Source organism: Pseudophryne corroboree, chromosome 4 (genome assembly GCF_028390025.1).
Source record: "Pseudophryne corroboree isolate aPseCor3 chromosome 4, aPseCor3.hap2, whole genome shotgun sequence".
NCBI lineage: Eukaryota > Metazoa > Chordata > Amphibia > Anura > Myobatrachidae > Pseudophryne > Pseudophryne corroboree.
The window spans coordinates 916864624-916884597 of NC_086447.1; the positions used below are offsets into that span (position 1 = coordinate 916864624).

At 38.5% G+C, this 19974-nt stretch overlaps 3 pseudogenes; 1 reads left to right on the forward strand and 2 right to left on the reverse strand.

Moving 5' to 3' along the window:
* Positions 1-8885: 8885 nt before the first annotated feature.
* Positions 8886-9005, reverse strand: LOC134913051 (5S ribosomal RNA; annotated as a pseudogene).
* Positions 9006-14923: 5918 nt separating this feature from the next.
* LOC134913053 (5S ribosomal RNA) lies at positions 14924-15043 on the reverse strand (annotated as a pseudogene).
* Positions 15044-16696: 1653 nt separating this feature from the next.
* On the forward strand, positions 16697-16816 carry LOC134913054 (5S ribosomal RNA; annotated as a pseudogene).
* The last annotated feature ends 3158 nt before the right edge of the window (positions 16817-19974 follow it).

Consider the following 19974-nt stretch of genomic DNA (forward strand, 5'->3'; position numbering starts at 1 on the left):
CCCTCTCATGGTTATGTCCTTACGGCGAAGAGAAAATAGCCAGATTATGCTAAAATCAGCTATTTTCTCTTCGCCATAAGGACATTATGGTCACGTTCTTATCCGAAAGGACCTTATTAGCCCTCTCATGGTTATGTCCTTACGGCGAAGAGAAAATAGCCAGATAATCCTAAAATCAGCTATTTTCTCTTCGCCATAAGGACATTATGGTCACGTTCTTATCCGAAAGGACCATTATTAGCCCTATCATGGTTATGTCCTTACGGCGAAGAGAAAATAGCCAGAATATGCTAATATCAGCTATTTTCTCTTCGCCATAAGGACACTATGGTCACGTTCTTATCCGAAAGGACCATTATTAGCCCTATCATGGTTATGTCCTTACGGCGAAGAGAAAATAGCCAGAATATGCTAATATCAGCTATTTTCTCTTCGCCATAAGGATATTATGGTCACGTTCTTATCCAAAAGGACCTTATTAGCCCTCTCATGGTTATGTCCTTACGGCGAAGAGAAAATAGCCAGAATATGCTAAAATCAGCTATTTTCTCTTCGCCATAAGGACATTATGGTCACGTTCTTATCCGAAAGGACCATTATTAGCCCTCTCATGGTTATGTCCTTACGGCGAAGAGAAAATAGCCAGAATATGCTAAAATCAGCTATTTTCTCTTCGCCATAAGGACATTATGGTCACGTTCTTATCCGAAAGGACCATTATTAGCCCTATCATGGTTATGTCCTTACGGCGAAGAGAAAATAGCCAGAATATGCTAAAATCAGCTATTTTCTCTTCGCCATAAGGACATTATGGTCACGTTCTTATCAGAAAGGAGCATTATTAGCCCTATTATGGTTATGTCCTTACGGCGAACAGAAAATAGCCAGAATATGCTAAAATCAGCTATTTTCTCTTCGCCATAAGGACATTATGGTCACGTTCTTATCCAAAAGGACCATTATTAGCCCTATCATGGTTATGTCCTTACGGCGAAGAGAAAATAGCCAGATAATCCTAAATCAGCTATTTTCTCTTCACCATAAGGACATTATGGTCACGTTCTTATCCAAAAGGACCATTATTAGCCCTATCATGGTTATGTCCTTACTGCGAAGAGAAAATATCCAGAATATGCTAAAATCAGCTATTTTCTCTTCGCCATAAGGACATTATGGTCACGTTCTTATCCAAAAGGACCATTATTAGCCCTATCATGGTTATGTCCTTACGGCGAAGAGAAAATAGCCAGAATATGCTAAAATCAGCTATTTTCTCTTCGCCATAAGGACATTATGATCACGTTCTTATCCGAAAGGACCATTATTAGCCCTCTCATGGTTATGTCCTTACGGCGAACAGAAAATAGCCAGAATATGCTAAAATCAGCTATTTTCTCTTCACCATAAGGACATTATGGTCACGTTCTTATCCGAAAGGACCATTATTAGCCCTATCATGGTTATGTCCTTACGGCGAAGAGAAAATAGCCATATAATCCTAAATTCAGCTATTTTCTCTTCGCCATAAGGACATTATGGTCACGTTCTTATCCGAAAGGACCTTATTAGCCCTCACATGGTTATGTCCTTACGGCGAAGAGAAAATAGCCAGAATATGCTAAAATCAGCTATTTTCTCTTCGCCATAAGGACATTATGGTCACGTTCTTATCTGAAAGGACCTTATTATCCCTCTCATGGTTATGTCCTTACGGCGAAGGGAAAATAGCCAGATTATGCTAAAATCAGCTATTTTCTCTTCGCCATAAGGACATTATGGTCACGTTCTTATCCGAAAGGACCATTATTAGCCCTATCATGGTTATGTCCTTACGGCGAAGAGAAAATAGCCAGAATATGCTAAAATCAGCTATTTTCTCTTTGCCATAAGGACATTATGGTCACGTTCTTATCCGAAAGGTCCATTATTAGCCCTATCATGGTTATGTCCTTACGGCGAAGAGAAAATAGCCAGAATATGCTAAAATCAGCTATTTTCTCTTCGCCATAAGGACATTATGGTCACGTTCTTATCCAAAAGGACCATTATTAGCCCTATCATGGTTATGTCCTTACGGCGAAGAGAAAATAGCCAGAATATGCTAAAATCAGCTATTTTCTTTTCGCCATAAGGACATTATGGTCACGTTCTTATCCGAAAGGACCATTATTAGCCCTATCATGGTTATGTCCTTACGGCGAAGAGAAAATAGCCAGAATATGCTAAAATCAGCTATTTTCTCTTCGCCATAAGGACATTATGGTCACGTTCTTATCCGAAAGGACCATTATTATCCCTATCATGGTTATGTCCTTACGGCGAAGAGAAAATAGCCAGAATATGCTAAAATCAGCTATTTTCTCTTCGCCATAAGGACATTATGGTCACGTTCTTATCCAAAAGGACCATTATTAGCCCTATCATGGTTATGTCCTTACGGCGAAAAAAAATAGCCAGATAATCCTAAAATCAGCTATTTTCTCTTCACCATAAGGACATTATGGTCACGTTCTTATCCAAAAGGACCATTATCAGCCCTATCATGGTTATGTCCTTACGGCGAAGAGAAAATAGCCAGATAATCCTAAAATCAGCTATTTTCTCTTCACCATAAGGACATTATGGTCACGTTCTTATCCAAAAGGACCATTATTAGCCCTATCATGGTTATGTCCTTACGGCGAAGAGAAAATAGCCAGATAATCCTAAAATCAGCTATTTTCTCTTCACCATAAGGACATTATGGTCACGTTCTTATCCAAAAGGACCATTATTAGCCCTATCATGGTTATGTCCTGACGGCGAAGAGAAAATAGCCAGAATATGCTAAAATCAGCTATTTTCTCTTCGCCATAAGGACATTATGGTCACGTTCTTATCCGAAAGGACCATTATTATCCCTCTCATGGTTATGTCCTTACGACGAAGAGAAAATAGCCAGAATATGCTAAAATCAGCTATTTTCTCTTCGCCATAAGGACATTATGGTCACGTTCTTATCCGAAAGGACCATTATTAGCCCTATCATGGTTATGTCCTTACGACGAAGAGAAAATAGCCAGAATATGCTAAAATCAGCTATTTTCTCTTCGCCATAAGGACATTATGGTCACGTTCTTATCCGAAAGGACCTTATTATCCCTCTCATGGTTATGTCCTTACGGCGAAGAGAAAATAGCCAGAATATGCTAAAATCAGCTATTTTCTCTTCGCCATAAGGACATTATGGTCACGTTCTTATCCAAAAGGACCATTATTAGCCCTATCATGGTTATGTCCTTACGGCGAAGAGAAAAAAGCCAGATAATCCTAAATCAGCTATTTTCTCTTCACCATAAGGACATTATGGTCACGTTCTTATCCAAAAGGACCATTATTAGCCCTATCATGGTTATGTTCTTACGGCGAAGAGAAAATATCCAGAATATGCTAAAATCAGCTATTTTCTCTTCGCCATAAGGACATTATGGTCACGTTCTTATCCAAAAGGACCATTATTAGCCCTATCATGGTTATGTCCTTACGGCGAAGAGAAAATAGCCAGAATATGCTAAAATCAGCTATTTTCTCTTCGACATAAGGACATTATGATCACGTTCTTATCCGAAAGGACCATTATTAGCCCTCTCATGGTTATGTCCTTACGGCGAACAGAAAATAGCCAGAATATGCAAAAATCAGCTATTTTCTCTTCACCATAAGGACATTATGGTCACGTTCTTATCCGAAAGGACCATTATTAGCCCTATCATGGTTATGTCCTTACGTCGAAGAGAAAATAGCCAGATAATCCTAAAATCAGCTATTTTCTCTTCGCCATAAGGACATTATGGTCACGTTCTTATCCGAAAGGACCTTATTAGCCCTCTCATGGTTATGTCCTTACGGCGAAGAGAAAATAGCCAGAATATGCTAAAATCAGCTATTTTCTCTTCGCCATAAGGACATTATGGTCACGTTCTTATCTGAAAGGACCTTATTATCCCTCTCATGGTTATGTCCTTACGGCGAAAAGAAAATAGCCAGATTATGCTAAAATCAGCTATTTTCTCTTCGCCATAAGGACATTATGGTCACGTTCTTATCCGAAAGGACCTTATTAGCCCTCTCATGGTTATGTCCTTACGGCGAAGAGAAAATAGCCAGATAATCCTAAAATCAGCTATTTTCTCTTCGCCATAAGGACATTATGGTCACGTTCTTATCCGAAAGGACCATTATTAGCCCTATCATGGTTATGTCCTTACGGCGAAGAGAAAATAGCCAGAATATGCTAATATCAGCTATTTTCTCTTCGCCATAAGGACACTATGGTCACGTTCTTATCCGAAAGGACCATTATTAGCCCTATCATGGTTATGTCCTTACGGCGAAGAGAAAATAGCCAGAATATGCTAATATCAGCTATTTTCTCTTCGCCATAAGGATATTATGGTCACGTTCTTATCCAAAAGGACCTTATTAGCCCTCTCATGGTTATGTCCTTACGGCGAAGAGAAAATAGCCAGAATATGCTAAAATCAGCTATTTTCTCTTCGCCATAAGGACATTATGGTCACGTTCTTATCCGAAAGGACCATTATTAGCCCTCTCATGGTTATGTCCTTACGGCGAAGAGAAAATAGCCAGAATATGCTAAAATCAGCTATTTTCTCTTCGCCATAAGGACATTATGGTCACGTTCTTATCCGAAAGGACCATTATTAGCCCTATCATGGTTATGTCCTTACGGCGAAGAGAAAATAGCCAGAATATGCTAAAATCAGCTATTTTCTCTTCGCCATAAGGACATTATGGTCACGTTCTTATCAGAAAGGAGCATTATTAGCCCTATTATGGTTATGTCCTTACGGCGAAACAGAAAATAGCCAGAATATGCTAAAATCAGCTATTTTCTCTTCGCCATAAGGACATTATGGTCACGTTCTTATCCAAAAGGACCATTATTAGCCCTATCATGGTTATGTCCTTACGGCGAAGAGAAAATAGCCAGATAATCCTAAATCAGCTATTTTCTCTTCACCATAAGGACATTATGGTCACATTCTTATCCAAAAGGACCATTATTAGCCCTATCATGGTTATGTCCTTACTGCGAAGAGAAAATATCCAGAATATGCTAAAATCAGCTATTTTCTCTTCGCCATAAGGACATTATGGTCACGTTCTTATCCAAAAGGACCATTATTAGCCCTATCATGGTTATGTCCTTACGGCAAAGAGAAAATAGCCAGAATATGCTAAAATCAGCTATTTTCTCTTCGCCATAAGGACATTATGATCACGTTCTTATCCGAAAGGACCATTATTAGCCCTCTCATGGTTATGTCCTTACGGCGAACTGAAAATAGCCAGAATATGCTAAAATCAGCTATTTTCTCTTCACCATAAGGACATTATGGTCACGTTCTTATCCGAAAGGACCATTATTAGCCCTATCATGGTTATGTCCTTACGGCGAAGAGAAAATAGCCAGATAATCCTAAATTCAGCTATTTTCTCTTCGCCATAAGGACATTATGGTCACGTTCTTATCCGAAAGGACCTTATTAGCCCTCACATGGTTATGTCCTTACGGCGAAGAGAAAATAGCCAGAATATGCTAAAATCAGCTATTTTCTCTTCGCCATAAGGACATTATGGTCACGTTCTTATCTGAAAGGACCTTATTATCCCTCTCATGGTTATGTCCTTACGGCGAAGGGAAAATAGCCAGATTATGCTAAAATCAGCTATTTTCTCTTCGCCATAAGGACATTATGGTCACGTTCTTATCCGAAAGGACCATTATTAGCCCTATCATGGTTATGTCCTTACGGCGAAGAGAAAATAGCCAGAATATGCTAAAATCAGCTATTTTCTCTTCGCCATAAGGACATTATGGTCACGTTCTTATCCAAAAGGACCTTATTAGCCCTCTCATGGTTATGTCCTTACGGCGAAGAGAAAATAGCCAGAATATGCTAAAATCAGCTATTTTCTCTTTGCCATAAGGACATTATGGTCACGTTCTTATCCGAAAGGTCCATTATTAGCCCTATCATGGTTATGTCCTTACGGCGAAGAGAAAATAGCCAGAATATGCTAAAATCAGCTATTTTCTCTTCGCCATAAGGACATTATGGTCACGTTCTTATCCAAAAGGACCATTATTAGCCCTATCATGGTTATGTCCTTACGGCGAAGAGAAAATAGCCAGAATATGCTAAAATCAGCTATTTTCTTTTCGCCATAAGGACATTATGGTCACGTTCTTATCCGAAAGGACCATTATTAGTCCTATCATGGTTATGTCCTTACGGCGAAGAGAAAATAGCCAGAATATGCTAAAATCAGCTATTTTCTCTTCGCCATAAGGACATTATGGTCACGTTCTTATCCGAAAGGACCATTATTATCCCTATCATGGTTATGTCCTTACGGCGAAGAGAAAATAGCCAGAATATGCTAAAATCAGCTATTTTCTCTTCGCCATAAGGACATTATGGTCACGTTCTTATCCAAAAGGACCATTATTAGCCCTATCATGGTTATGTCCTTACGGCGAAAAAAAATAGCCAGATAATCCTAAAATCAGCTATTTTCTCTTCACCATAAGGACATTATGGTCACGTTCTTATCCAAAAGGACCATTATTAGCCCTATCATGGTTATGTCCTTACGGCGAAGAGAAAATAGCCAGATCATCCTAAAATCAGCTATTTTCTCTTCACCATAAGGACATTATGGTCACGTTCTTATCCAAAAGGACCATTATTAGCCCTATCATGGTTATGTCCTTACGGCGAAGAGAAAATAGCCAGATAATCCTAAAATCAGCTATTTTCTCTTCACCATAAGGACATTATGGTCACGTTCTTATCCAAAAGGACCATTATTAGCCCTATCATGGTTATGTCCTTACGGCGAAGAGAAAATAGCCAGAATATGCTAAAATCAGCTATTTTCTCTTCGCCATAAGGACATTATGGTCACGTTCTTATCCGAAAGGACCATTATTATCCCTCTCATGGTTATGTCCTTACGACGAAGAGAAAATAGCCAGAATATGCTAAAATCAGCTATTTTCTCTTCGCCATAAGGACATTATGGTCACGTTCTTATCCGAAAGGACCTTATTATCCCTCTCATGGTTATGTCCTTACGGCGAAGAGAAAATAGCCAGAATATGCTAAAATCAGCTATTTTCTCTTCGCCATAAGGACATTATGGTCACGTTCTTATCCAAAAGGACCATTATTAGCCCTATCATGGTTATGTCCTTACGGCGAAGAGAAAATAGCCAGAATATGCTAAAATCAGCTATTTTCTCTTCGCCATAAGGACATTATGATCACGTTCTTATCCGAAAGGACCATTATTAGCCTCTCATGGTTATGTCCTTACGGCGAACAGAAAATAGCCAGAATATGCTAAAATCAGCTATTTTCTCTTCACCATAAGGACATTATGGTCACATTCTTATCCGAAAGGACCATTATTATCCCTATCATGGTTATGTCCTTACGGCGAAGAGAAAATAGCCAGATAATCCTAGAATTAGCTATTTTCTCTTCGCCATAAGGACATTATGGTCACGTTCTTATCCGAAAGGACCATTATTATCCCTATCATGGTTATGTCCTTACGGCGAAGAGAAAATAGCCAGAATATGCTAAAATCAGCTATTTTCTCTTCGCCATAAGGACATTATGGTCACGTTCTTATCCAAAAGGACCATTATTAGCCCTATCATGGTTATGTCCTTACGGCGAAGAGAAAATAGCCAGAATATGCTAAAATCAGCTATTTTCTCTTCGCCATAAGGACATTATGGTCACGTTCTTATCTGAAAGGACCTTATTATCCCTCTCATGGTTATGTCCTTACGGCGAAGAGAAAATAGCCAGATTATGCTAAAATCAGCAATTTTCTCTTCGCCATAAGGACATTATGGTCACGTTCTTATCCGAAAGGACCTTATTAGCCCTCTCATGGTTATGTCCTTACGGCGAAGAGAAAATAGCCAGATAATCCTAAAATCAGCTATTTTCTCTTAGCCATAAGGACATTATGGTCACGTTCTTATCCGAAAGGACCATTATTAGCCCTATCATGGTTATGTCCTTACGGCGAAGAGAAAATAGCCAGAATATGCTAAAATCAGCTATTTTCTCTTCGCCATAAGGACATTATGGTCACGTTCTTATCTGAAAGGACCTTATTATCCCTCTCATGGTTATGTCCTTACGGCGAAGAGAAAATAGCCAGATTATGCTAAAATCAGCTATTTTCTCTTCGCCATAAGGACACTATGGTCACGTTCTTATCCGAAAGGACCATTATTAGCCCTATCATGGTTATGTCCTTACGGCGAAGAGAAAATAGCCAGAATATGCTAATATCAGCTATTTTCTCTTCGCCATAAGGATATTATGGTCACGTTCTTATCCAAAAGGACCTTATTAGCCCTCTCATGGTTATGTCCTTACGGCGAAGAGAAAATACCAAAAAAATAACCAAAGAAGGTTCAAAGAAAAGGACTCTTTTGTGGGAGCACTCTTGATTCAGAGGAAAATATTAAACTTAGTGAATTTTCAAAATGACAAATAAATTAACATAAGTCAAATCCTAGGAGTAAATGTGTGTGAAATACATAGCTATGCGAATTATTGATAATAATAATGAATATCCGTGATATTAAATTCACGATTGTTGAGTTGCCGGAGAGTAAAGTTCTGTGATGCCTATACCGAAAAGAATCTGCATTTATTGAAATAAATGACCATCATTCATACTGCTAATATCCATTTAAGGATTATATAGGTGCAGAAAATAAAATCATTGGTCATGCAAATCCCAATATGACATAAAGTTGAGTGCCACTGTGTCCAATAGTCAACGCTTTTTTGCAGTACCAGAGTGTTCAAAGGAGGTCTCCCTTCCTTGTACTAACCCGGCCTTTCACTGCTTAGCTTCCAAGTTCGGAAGAGATTGGGCATCTCCAGTGAAGTATGACCGCAAATGTTGGACTTTCCTCCCAGGTCACTCCAATTATATGTCAAATAATAGCTGTATGTTAGGAATGGAAATAGCAAGTGATTCGTAACAAATGTGTTACAAAGGAAAATTACATGCAATCAGCTAAATCATCAACACATGACACGGTGGTCACAGGGGTTAGTTACATCTGAATGACACGGCGGTCATAAGAATACAAATAAATGATTATGAATAATCAGCAGATGCAAATGAGAACAGTCACAAACAGGGGAGGAGAAAATAAACGTATGCAATTATCCTAATAATCACCAGCTGGTTAATCAGCATAAGACACAGTGGTCATAGACAGAGATAATTGTACATACACCTCCTAATTAAGTGACTGAGTTTTGTTGAATGACCTATAATTAGCTGAAAGAACAAATATATGGCACGGCGGCCATATAGAAAAAATAGTATGCATGTAATGATACAATAATCACCTAATTAATTGGTATATGACACAATGGTCACCAAATAGATGAGTATAAGCATTATTCCTTCATTATACAGCATGTGATATTGAAATCACAGAAGACATTTAATTAAGGATAATAAATGTGGGAAATTTGCAGATGCCACATTTGATTACTAAATAGTTATCCTTATATAATTTCTTGGCTCAGAACAAATTATATCTGACAGACGGGCGGTATGACAGAAAACGAGCAGAATAAGTGAAGCAGCGGGTTATAATTTCACCCGCAATATCTATGAATTAATTATACAAAAAAAAGGGGGAGAAAAGAAAAATAAAAATAACAAATGAGGGGAAAAAATATATATAATGAAAAAATAATAAATGAAAATATCAGATTGGTACTGAGAGAGTAGAGAGATTTTTTCTCAGTGTCGTTTATACGATACCAGTACTGTCATAAATTCCGTGTGAGGCTGTGTGGAAGCTCCAGGGATTGCAGCGGCATGTGTCCGTGTAGACGCTCCGGGTGAGCGACGGTTAGGTGCCGTTGCTAAGGGGATGCTTCTGAAGTCACTGCCGCGTCTGTCCGTGGTCTCTCCAAGGAGAGCGATGGCTGAGGCCGTTGCCTAGCAAAAGGTCTGAGCGCTTCGGCTGGCGCGGTCACGTGTGCGCATCACGTGATCGCTATACCTCCTGACGTACGTTTCGCAAGAAAAGCTTGGTCACAGGACGTAATGAGGTCACTGGGGATTCCAGTTTAAGTAGGGCAGAGCTCATGATTGATTGGATATAGTTGATGATGGACATACTGATCCCCCAATCATAGTAACATGGGGTGAATCCTGGCTAATTATAGCCGCCTGGGTTTAATAAGTTTGACAGAATGATTAATTAACTAGTTGCGCTTGAGAGAAATTAATATTTATAAATTGTATAAAGTATATAATAGAAAGGAAAAGATATCCAAGCTAAAAAATATATATATACATATATGTGTATATAAATAAGTGGGAGAGTAAAAGAAATTGATTGAGAGGATTCTTGGTCTATCTTAGAGATAGGCAAAAAAATGTGTTGGCTGGTATTGATTATATGTGGTTAATTATGTGGCTGCTAATGTTAATTGTCTGTGTCAGTGATGGAGATGCTTGATTGATGAATTGGGTAATATTGTATGATAATTGGACATATAATATATATTGGATGAGGGGATGGGATGTGAGAGTGAAGAGTGAATAAGAAAAATAGATATGGAGTGAGATAAATTAAATATAATGAGAAAAGCAATTGTAGTGTTTATTAAGGAAACCTATGTGATATTGTGAAGGAAATGAGAAATATAAATAAAATAAAATAGTGGTTAAGCACTAGTGTGAAAGTGTAAAGTGTAAAGAGGATTATATATATATATATATATATTTTTTACTGATTATTTACTAATGTTTGGCTGTGAGGAGATGAGAAGGAGTACTAAATGGGATACCAGAGGTTGTGGTAGAGGGGCATTAATTTAAATATACCCCATAATTTATATGTTCATTCATGCCTGCTGGTTGTAAAGATCCCATTTTAAAGATCCATTCACTTTCTCTTTGTAGTAAGTTGTCAGTTAGGTTGCCTCCTCGTATTCCAAGTTTAATTTTCTCCAAGCCGAAGACTTTAAGCTCCTCCCATCTGTTTTCATGATGGGTATTGAAGTGGCGAGCGACTGAGGTAAGTTGTTTCATTTTAGCCTTATCTGAGATGGCGTTGCGTATAGATCCTACATGTTCTAGTACCCGCTGTTTAAGCGGACGGGTTGTCATGCCAATGTAGTTTTGGTTACAGCTACATTTTAGGCAATAGATAACCCCTTCAGTTTGGCAGTTCATGTAGTCTTTAATTAGTATTTTCTTTCCGAATTTGTGTTCTACTTCCTTTATTGGGTGCATGTATCTGCAAGCTTTACACTTGCCACAGGGATATGTTCCAGTGACGGTTGGTTTTTTAGCAGAAAGTTTTTGAAAATGACTGCTTACAAGTCTGTCTTTGAGGTTAGTGGATCTACGCCAACTCATGGCGACCTTTGGACCTAAATTTTCGGATAAAGTGGGGTCTGCATGCAAAATATGCCAATGCTTTTGTATTGCTGTGTTCACCTTCTTCCATTCTTGACAAAAATTTCCGACAAAGCGAATGGTATTGTCAGTGTTGGAATTCTTGGGTTTTCTCTTGAAGATTAGATCCTCTCTTTTGATAGTTTTGACAGTTTTTAAACCTTTTTTTTATGGAGGTATTGCTATATCCCCTTTCACATAATCTGTTTGTCAATTCTATACTTTGTGTTATAAATTCCTTATCATCTGAACAGTTCCTACGGAGTCGGAGAAATTCCCCTTTTGGTATATTTTCGATAGTTGGAGGAAAATGGGAACTGGTTTGGTGTAATAGGGTGTTTGTTGCTGTACTCTTCCGAAATAGTTTTGTGGCAATCATTCCTTCAGAATTTTTGTAGATCATTAAATCCAAAAATGAAAGTTCTGATTGGCTTATGCTGTGTGTAAGATGAATATTTAGATCATTCTGGTTAAGATGCTCTATAAATTGGTGCAACAGATGTAAATCACCCTCCCAGATCATGAAAATGTCATCTATGTATCTGTTCCACATGACGATATGGGACGTAAATTGATCATTATGGTCTTTGAAGATAATTTCCTGCTCCCACCAGCCAAGAAATATATTGGCATATGTGGGCGCACAGGCCGCCCCCATAGCCGTACCCCTCGTTTGGAGGTAGTATTTGTCGTTGAATGTGAAGAAATTGTAATGTAATACAAAATACAATAACTTGATCAAAAAAGGATGAAAATCATTCTTGGGTTCATTGTGTAGAAAGTGTTCTACTGCTCTTATTCCATCTTTGTGACCTATTGATGTATATAAAGCTTCGACATCCAGTGACACCAGGTATTGATTTTCTTCCAATTTTAAATCGTGCAGTTTCCTCAATATATCTGTTGTGTCCTGGACATATGAGGGAAGGTTCAGGACATAATGCCTGAGATGTAGATCAAGAAAAGTACTGGCTTTTTCTGTTAAACCCCCTATCCCAGACACAATGGGTCTACCTGGGGGAGTTGCAATATTTTTGTGTACTTTAGGTAGTAAGTAATAGGTTGGAATCTTGGGGTTTGGTGTTAATAGATAGTCATATTCCTGTTTTGTAATTGTTCCTTGTGCTAGTGCTTGATTGAGGATATTTTCATAAATTCTTTTGTAGTCTTGGAGAGGATTAAGTAGTATCCGTTTATAGCAGTTGGTGGTATCAAGTTGTCGATATGCTTCTTTAATATATGCCGTTGTGGGCCAAATGACAACATTACCTCCTTTGTCTGAAGATTTGATAACGACATCTTGCCATGTCTGTATTTGCCTGAGAGCAGTCCTTTCTTGTCGGGTAAGATTAGAATTACCCCGCCATTTATATTTGTTAATGTGAATGAGATCAAATTCTTTCGCTACAAGTTTCATAAATACCGATACTTCTGGACAGATTTGTTCCTGTGGAAAGAAGGTAGACTTCTTTTTACATCTCGGTCTGGTAGTGGGATCCACTTCCATTTGCTGGTGTTGTTCTTGTTCAAGTTCCTGCAGTGCATCTAGTGCTTCTTGTTCCATCTGTGATATATCTGAAGATTGGGATTCTAAAGATAGTAGTGGTGTTGTTGCCTTATCAGCGTATAGTTTGGTTAGTAGCAACTTCCTACCAAAAAGCTTCAGGTCTTTTTCCCACTTGAATCTGTCGAAATGCTCTGTAGGCGAGAAAGTCAGACCTTTTTGAAGTACAGATTCTTGAGCTTATGTAAGTTCATGATCTGAGAGATTAATGATTTTTAATTTTGAGTCTTGGTCATAGTTCTGGGTTACCACCGCTCCTGTTGATGTTGTCGTCTGTATGTGTTGCGGGTCGTTGGAGGTGAGGAGTCCCATTGTCGCTGTCCTCTTCTTTTTGCGCCCCCGCCTCGTCTTCCCTCTCTTTGTCTTCCTCTTCCTATCCGTGAATCGCCTAAAAAAGATGCTGAGTTTTGAGGGTTGGAAGGGATGTCACTTCTGTGGTTGGAATGTCCTTCTCTGGTATAGTCAGTGGTATCCTCAGTTCCCGAGGTCTCCGCCTCAGATGATGAATACTGGCCTGTGTATTTGGGAGGATCTTTTCTCCAAGTGGGCTTTTGCCATTTGAAGATTTTCCCGGATGCAAAATCCCTTTTATCTCTCACAAATTTGGTCTTTTTTCTGTCTATGATGGTTTGTTCATAAGTGTGAAGTTCCAATTTGTTTTTCTCAAAACACCGTTGGAATTGGGGGTCTTTCTCCCAATTTTCCAATTTCTTGCCCAATTCTTCTAGATTTTTTTCACATTCTTCTAGAACAAGATTATTGTGTTTAATGAGTACATTCATTAAGTCATTAGAGCATTTCAAGAGAATGTTTTCCCATTCTTTAGTCAGATTTTCACTCGCCAGATCAAAGGTCGGGAAGACTCTTGGGCGAAGGCCACGTGGGGATATTTTGTTCTTAATATAATTTTCCAACGTCGTAAGATCCCAATTAGTCCTGATTTGTTTTCTCAGTGTCAAATTCAATTTCTGAAAGTCCTCTTCCCAGCTGATGTGGGGTTCAGTGTTAACTAGATCACTTGGAAAAATATCATCCAAGTTGTCCTTGTTTTTTCGTCTAGCGCTGAGCTCTTGTCTTAAACTGAAACTCATAGTCTGGTAAATTGTATACAGTACTCCTGGATTGAAAATATATGAACGGGACAGGGAATTCTAAGAGAAGAAAACCAGGACCCCTTGATATTATGACTGTGCAGGTATTCCCTGGAAAGCTGAGTTATCAGCCAAAAACTAGATTAGGGAAATGGGTTTAGAAGGGAACCGCACCAGTACAAACAATAATGTATGAACAATTAATAACCTCTAAAAAACTGAATTTAAATAGAATTTCTTCTGTATATGGCAAGTAAAGGTGTAGTAGGAATTATTCCCAACACCAAAGTTGCTTTCAGTGGTGCTCCCTAGAGTCAGAGAGTATCAAGTACCAAAAAAATAACCAAAGAAGGTTCAAAGAAAAGGACTCTTTTGTGGGAGCACTCTTGATTCAGAGGAAAATATTAAACTTAGTGAATTTTCAAAATGACAAATAAATTAACATAAGTCAAATCCTAGGAGTAAATGTGTGTGAAATACATAGCTATGCGAATTATTGATAATAATAATGAATATCCGTGATATTAAATTCACGATTGTTGAGTTGCCGGAGAGTAAAGTTCTGTGATGCCTATACCGAAAAGAATCTGCATTTATTGAAATAAATGACCATCATTCATACTGCTAATATCCATTTAAGGATTATATAGGTGCAGAAAATAAAATCATTGGTCATGCAAATCCCAATATGACATAAAGTTGAGTGCCACTGTGTCCAATAGTCAACGCTTTTTTGCAGTACCAGAGTGTTCAAAGGAGGTCTCCCTTCCTTGTACTAACCCGGCCTTTCACTGCTTAGCTTCCAAGTTCGGAAGAGATTGGGCATCTCCAGTGAAGTATGACCGCAAATGTTGGACTTTCCTCCCAGGTCACTCCAATTATATGTCAAATAATAGCTGTATGTTAGGAATGGAAATAGCAAGTGATTCGTAACAAATGTGTTACAAAGGAAAATTACATGCAATCAGCTAAATCATCAACACATGACACGGTGGTCACAGGGGTTAGTTACATCTGAATGACACGGCGGTCATAAGAATACAAATAAATGATTATGAATAATCAGCAGATGCAAATGAGAACAGTCACAAACAGGGGAGGAGAAAATAAACGTATGAAATAATCCTAATAATCACCAGCTGGTTAATCAGCATAAGACACAGTGGTCATAGACAGAGATAATTGTACATACACCTCCTAATTAAGTGACTGAGTTTTGTTGAATGACCTATAATTAGCTGAAAGAACAAATATATGGCACGGCGGCCATATAGAAAAAATAGTATGCATGTAATGATACAATAATCACCTAATTAATTGGTATATGACACAATTGGTATATGACCAAGCTTTTCTTGCGAAACGTACGTCAGGAGGTATAGCGATCACGTGATGCGCACACGTGACCGCGCCAGCCGGAGCGCTCAGACCTTTTGCTAGGCAACGGCCTCAGCCATCGCTTTCCTCAGAGAGACCACGGACAGACGCGGCAGTGACTTCAGAAGCATCCCCTTAGCAACGGCACCTAACCGTCGCTCACCCGGAGCGTCTACACGGACACATGCCGCTGCAATCCCTGGAGCTTCCACACAGCCTCACACGGAATTTATGACAGTACTGGTATCGTATAAACGACACTGAGAAAAAATCTCTCTACTCTCTCAGTACCAATCTGATATTTTCATTTATTATTTTTTCATTATATATATTTTTTTCCCTCATTTGTTATTTTTATTTTTCTTTTCTCCCCCTTTTTTTTGTATAATTAATTCATAGATATTGCGGGTGAAATTATAACCCGCTGCTTCACTTATTCTGCTCGTTTTCTGTCATACCGCCCGTCTGTCAGATATAATTTGTTCTGAGCCAAGAAATTATATAAGGATAACTATTTAGTAATCAAATGTGGCATCTGCAAATTTCCCACATTTATTATCCTTAATTAAATGTCTTCTGTGATTTCAATATCACATGCTGTATAATGAAGGAATAATGCTTATACTCATCTATTTGGTGACCATTGTGTCATATACCAATTAATTAGGTGATTATTGTATCATTACATGCATACTATTTTTTCTATATGGCCGCCGTGCCATATATTTGTTCTTTCAGCTAATTATAGGTCATTCAACAAAACTCAGTCACTTAATTAGGAGGTGTATGTACAATTATCTCTGTCTATGACCACTGTGTCTTATGCTGATTAACCAGCTGGTGATTATTAGGATAATTGCATACGTTTATTTTCTCCTCCCCTGTTTGTGACTGTTCTCATTTGCATCTGCTGATTATTCATAATCATTTATTTGTATTCTTATGACCGCCGTGTCATTCAGATGTAACTAACCCCTGTGACCACCGTGTCATGTGTTGATGATTTAGCTGATTGCATGTAATTTTCCTTTGTAACACATTTGTTACGAATCACTTGCTATTTCCATTCCTAACATACAGCTATTATTTGACATATAATTGGAGTGACCTGGGAGGAAAGTCCAACATTTGCGGTCATACTTCACTGGAGATGCCCAATCTCTTCCGAACTTGGAAGCTAAGCAGTGAAAGGCCGGGTTAGTACAAGGAAGGGAGACCTCCTTTGAACACTCTGGTACTGCAAAAAAGCGTTGACTATTGGACACAGTGGCACTCAACTTTATGTCATATTGGGATTTGCATGACCAATGATTTTATTTTCTGCACCTATATAATCCTTAAATGGATATTAGCAGTATGAATGATGGTCATTTATTTCAATAAATGCAGATTCTTTTCGGTATAGGCATCACAGAACTTTACTCTCCGGCAACTCAACAATCGTGAATTTAATATCACGGATATTCATTATTATTATCAATAATTCGCATAGCTATGTATTTCACACACATTTACTCCTAGGATTTGACTTATGTTAATTTATTTGTCATTTTGAAAATTCACTAAGTTTAATATTTTCCTCTGAATCAAGAGTGCTCCCACAAAAGAGTCCTTTTCTTTGAACCTTCTTTGGTTATTTTTTTGGTACTTGATACTCTCTGACTCTAGGGAGCACCACTGAAAGCAACTTTGGTGTAGGGAATAATTCCTACTACACCTTTACTTGCCATATACAGAAGAAATTCTATTTAAATTCAGTTTTTTAGAGGTTATTAATTGTTCATACATTATTGTTTGTACTGGTGCGGTTCCCTTCTAAACCCATTTCCCTAATCTAGTTTTTGGCTGATAACTCAGCTTTCCAGGGAATACCTGCACAGTCATAATATCAAGGGGTCCTGGTTTTCTTCTCTTAGAACTCCCTGTCCCGTTCATATATTTTCAATCCAGGAGTACTGTATACAATTTACCAGACTATGAGTTTCAGTTTAAGACAAGAGCTCAGCGCTAGACGAAAAAACAAGGACAACTTGGATGATATTTTTCCAAGTGATCTAGTTAACACTGAACCCCACATCAGCTGGGAAGAGGACTTTCAGAAATTGAATTTGACACTGAGAAAACAAATCAGGACTAATTGGGATCTTACGACGTTGGAAAATTATATTAAGAACAAAATATCCCCACGTGGCCTTCGCCCAAGAGTCTTCCCGACCTTTGATCTGGCGAGTGAAAATCTGACTAAAGAATGGGAAAACATTCTCTTGAAATGCTCTAATGACTTAATGAATGTACTTATTAAACACAATAATCTTGTTCTAGAAGAATGTGAAAAAAATCTAGAAGAATTGGGCAAGAAATTGGAAAATTGGGAGAAAGACCCCCAATTCCAACGGTGTTTTGAGAAAAACAAATTGGAACTTCACACTTATGAACAAACCATCATAGACAGAAAAAAGACCAAATTTGTGAGAGATAAAAGGGATTTTGCATCCGGGAAAATCTTCAAATGGCAAAAGCCCACTTGGAGAAAAGATCCTCCCAAATACACAGGCCAGTATTCATCATCTGAGGCGGAGACCTCGGGAACTGAGGATACCACTGACTATACCAGAGAAGGACATTCCAACCACAGAAGTGACATCCCTTCCAACCCTCAAAACTCAGCATCTTTTTTAGGCGATTCACGGATAGGAAGAGGAAGACAAAGAGAGGGAAGACGAGGCGGGGGCGCAAAAAGAAGAGGACAGCGACAATGGGACTCCTCACCTCCAACGACCCGCAACACATACAGACGACAACATCAACAGGAGCGGTGGTAACCCAGAACTATGACCAAGACTCAAAATTAAAAATCATTAATCTCTCAGATCATGAACTTACACAAGCTCAAGAATCTGTACTTCAAAAAGGTCTGACTTTCTCGCCTACAGAGCATTTCGACAGATTCAAGTGGGAAAAAGACCTGAAGCTTTTTGGTAGGAAGTTGCTACTAACCAAACTATACGCTGATAAGGCAACAACACCACTACTATCTTTAGAATCCCAATCTTCAGATATATCACAGATGGAACAAGAAGCACTAGATGCACTGCAGGAACTTGAACAAGAACAACACCAGCAAATGGAAGTGGATCCCACTACCAGACCGAGATGTAAAAAGAAGTCTACCTTCTTTCCACAGGAACAAATCTGTCCAGAAGTATCGGTATTTATGAAACTTGTAGCGAAAGAATTTGATCTCATTCACATTAACAAATATAAATGGCGGGGTAATTCTAATCTTACCCGACAAGAAAGGACTGCTCTCAGGCAAATACAGACATGGCAAGATGTCGTTATCAAATCTTCAGACAAAGGAGGTAATGTTGTCATTTGGCCCACAACGGCATATATTAAAGAAGCATATCGACAACTTGATACCACCAACTGCTATAAACGGATACTACTTAATCCTCTCCAAGACTACAAAAGAATTTATGAAAATATCCTCAATCAAGCACTAGCACAAGGAACAATTACAAAACAGGAATATGACTATCTATTAACACCAAACCCCAAGATTCCAACCTATTACTTACTACCTAAAGTACACAAAAATATTGCAACTCCCCCAGGTAGACCCATTGTGTCTGGGATAGGGGGTTTAACAGAAAAAGCCAGTACTTTTCTTGATCTACATCTCAGGCATTATGTCCTGAACCTTCCCTCATATGTCCAGGACACAACAGATATATTGAGGAAACTGCACGATTTAAAATTGGAAGAAAATCAATACCTGGTGTCACTGGATGTCGAAGCTTTATATACATCAATAGGTCACAAAGATGGAATAAGAGCAGTAGAACACTTTCTACACAATGAACCCAAGAATGATTTTCATCCTTTTTTGATCAAGTTATTGTATTTTGTATTACATTACAATTTCTTCACATTCAACGACAAATACTACCTCCAAACGAGGGGTACGGCTATGGGGGCGGCCTGTGCGCCCACATATGCCAATATATTTCTTGGCTGGTGGGAGCAGGAAATTATCTTCAAAGACCATAATGATCAATTTACGTCCCATATCGTCATGTGGAACAGATACATAGATGACATTTTCATGATCTGGGAGGGTGATTTACATCTGTTGCACCAATTTATAGAGCATCTTAACCAGAATGATCTAAATATTCATCTTACACACAGCATAAGCCAATCAGAACTGTCATTTTTGGATTTAATGATCTACAAAAATTCTGAAGGAATGATTGCCACAAAACTATTTCGGAAGAGTACAGCAACAAACACCCTATTACACCAAACCAGTTCCCATTTTCCTCCAACTATCGAAAATATACCAAAAGGGGAATTTCTCCGACTCCGTAGGAACTGTTCAGATGATAAGGAATTTATAAC